The 3,057-nt window shown below is 29.1% G+C and overlaps 1 long non-coding RNA gene and 1 pseudogene across 1 annotated transcript; one reads left to right on the top strand and one right to left on the bottom strand.

Moving 5' to 3' along the window:
• Positions 1-400, top strand: LOC145114731 (uncharacterized). The gene is made up of 3 exons (XR_013711178.1): positions 1-32; positions 157-240; positions 322-400. It is a non-coding gene; the product is annotated as an uncharacterized LOC145114731 (long non-coding RNA).
• A 1,805-nt stretch (positions 401-2,205) lies between these two features.
• LOC145117261 (uncharacterized protein At4g14342-like) lies at positions 2,206-2,849 on the bottom strand (annotated as a pseudogene).
• Positions 2,850-3,057: the final 208 nt, after the last annotated feature.

Here is a 3,057-nt window from a genome sequence, read left to right as displayed (position 1 = left end):
ATGAATTGAATTTGGAACCTTTGTGCAAAGATGTAGAAATCTTTTCTCCTATTCCCTTTTCTTTTTTACTTACAGAAGGGTAAAATGGTCATTTACTCATTTACTCACATTAAGACAGTTGATATTATATGATTATATCTTGTATTTGTGAATCAGTTACTTGAATATTTTTCTGAAAGAATGATATCTGAAGAGACATTACGGAGAAATCATGTCATGCAAAGAAGATATGAAAAACAGGTAGAAAGAATTTACTAATTTACAAAACTACCCTTCTTCTCCATGTACTCTTTGTTAACTTTTTTCCAATTGTGTATGCAGATTGTTATTGCATTTACTTATAGAAGAAAAAAAGAACTTGTTAGTTGCAAATACAGAGATATCTCAAAGAAATTCTGGCTGGTGAAAATCGATATATCAAAACTTACTATTTATGGTAAAAATCGGTTGACTAAAGTCAAAATTGACATTTTTACCCTTTTAGGAAAGTGATACTGAAAAGATATTATATGGACTTGATGATATATAAGGAGCAAGTGATATCATCATAGTAAGTTTTCACTTTTTCATCTTGAAATACATAATATTTTTTGGTGTTTCTAATTTTGATTCATCAAAATATTATATATTTATATATATTTTTTTTATAAAAGGTGGAGGGTGAAATGGACAAACTTGCAATGGAAGAAGCTGGTTTTAGAAACCGTGTGAGTGTTCCTGATGGAGCTCCTCCAAAAGTAAACTAACACATATGGGCTACTTCTTGCAATATAATAGTAACCATTAGTAAATAATGTTGAAAAGAGTGATCATTCCACAAGAGAAGGTTCTTACTTTTACCTTTGTGATATCAGGGACAAATAAGATCCATGGTGTTCTTCATTGATATCCACCTTAATAATCAAATAATCATAAGCAGAAGTAGGTTACTAGAAATTAATATGATTATGATATCATAGACCAGTTGAAATTGTCGATTACTAGAAATTTTTCTGATTATATGGTCTAATAAACCAACAACTGAGTAGCATATATACTTTTACACAGTATAACCATTATCGACTCCTATCCAACTAGCAGCATTGCATAAAGTCATAAACACAACATTAATATGTCGTACAAAGAAGACATTGTCATAAACAGAACATTAATCAAAGAAGGCCGATCGTACCTGTAAACAACGTGAAAGAAGGAGGAGGCGGAAGACCGGAGTAGGAGACTTCGTCTGTGTCGTCGACCGAAGACCGGAGGCGGAGGCGTCGTTGGCCAGAGGCGGAGGCGTCGTCGGCTGAAGGCGAAGGCTTCGTCGTTCTCGTGATAAGCAAAGAAGTATACGCAAAAGGGAACGTAATTGCAAATTTGACTTTTGGGTCAATTTTGTTAAGTTTGCAAATTTTGACCGATGACGAATTGAAAATGTGCTCATATGGGCTAGACTGATGGGCCCCTTCAATATACACATCCATATAAAAGAAAAATAGGATTCACCTCCATATATATATATATATATATATATATATATATATATATATATATATATATATATATATATATATATATATATATATATATATATGTAGAAAAATTCAAATTTTTTTTTTTGCTTTTGTTTCTTGTTTAATAATATACATAGTATTATTTTTTTTTTTTTTTGGTTTTAAATTTGATGTTTGTGTATATGTACAAAAACATAATGTATGTACAAAATTGTTCAACTTGAATCAACACATTTTTTGGAGAATTTTCAACCTTTTTTTTTCATTTTTTTTGTTTTTTATATTGGAAATACATAATACAACTTCAAACATAAAAACACAAAACATCCAAATTGTCAAACTAATACATCTTCAAATTTTCATTTTTTTTTGTTTTTTACACTTGGGTTTTGATGTCTATTTTGGTCTTTTCATCAATTTTTTTTGCTATTTTTTAATAAAATTATACAATTAACAAAATTTACAAAAAAATACACAAAAATTAATGTTCATCACTTACCACGTGACACTTACCAACATAACCACCCCATAAAATACACAAAGATTAATGTTCATCACTAAAACATGACTTTGTATAATATAGAACATATTACATGTGACATAAACATCAAAAACTCAACATAGTTTTTTATCCTTGCATCACGTTGATACTACACAAGTTTTTCATAATGCAATCATAGTAAATCTCCCCATGAAGAACCTCATTGCGCTATTCCTCTTCTCTCTCTGGTGGAAGACCACATGACAACAACATTTTCTGCAAAATAAAAAATAAAAAAAGAATTACTTGAACTCCTATAACATTCACAATAGCAAAGTACTTTCATTGATTTGTTTCTTATAGCATCTTACTTAGCTTTTTTTTTTTTTTTTTTTTTTTTTTTTTTTTGCATTTAGCTTATCAAAAAGGAACAAAGAGAATATATAAAAAGTAACCACTCTATAGAAGGATAGTTGATGTATGATTATAATGATTATATAAAGAATAAATATATGCATAAAATTGTAGCGTTCTCTTCCAATTGATTCATTTTCTGCTATTGCAAAATATTAAAAGTTAAAACACTTTATCTCAATAAGTGAGAAAAAAATCAATTTGAGGTGAAAATCAGTAAATCACTAATACTAATATTAAAAAATAACATAGATAAAAATGTCACTCACAATCTGTTCATGTCTGCATGCCCTGTTCCCACATACTTAGCTTGAAGATGCTCAAGTTGAGAGTTGATATTAAACCTGTCACTAGCCTATGAACCAATCAAATAAAATTATATTATTTTAGAAAATAAATAATATGCACCTGCATATTGCCCTTGTTGGTATAAGTTCAGATTTTCAGATTGTCCAGATGATGTAATGTCAATGGGGGCAAGAAATGCTACATAATTACAAAAATACCTGATACTTCCTTCTATATTGCTTCAACTGCAACTATCACTGTTATTGTCCTTCAATTTCAAGGATAATTTGGTCCTGATAAAAGATTTAACTAAATACAAATCAAAAAGATTCTATTAAACAGTTGATTACATTGGAATTGATACCATTATTAGAAGAA

Source organism: Lactuca virosa, chromosome 5 (assembly GCF_052849685.1).
Source record: "Lactuca virosa cultivar CGN04683 chromosome 5, Lactuca_virosa_CGN04683_v6, whole genome shotgun sequence".
In the NCBI taxonomy this organism is placed as follows: domain Eukaryota; kingdom Viridiplantae; phylum Streptophyta; class Magnoliopsida; order Asterales; family Asteraceae; genus Lactuca; species Lactuca virosa.
Note: the sequence above shows the minus strand (reverse complement) of the source record. Positions and strands in the feature narration are given on the sequence as shown.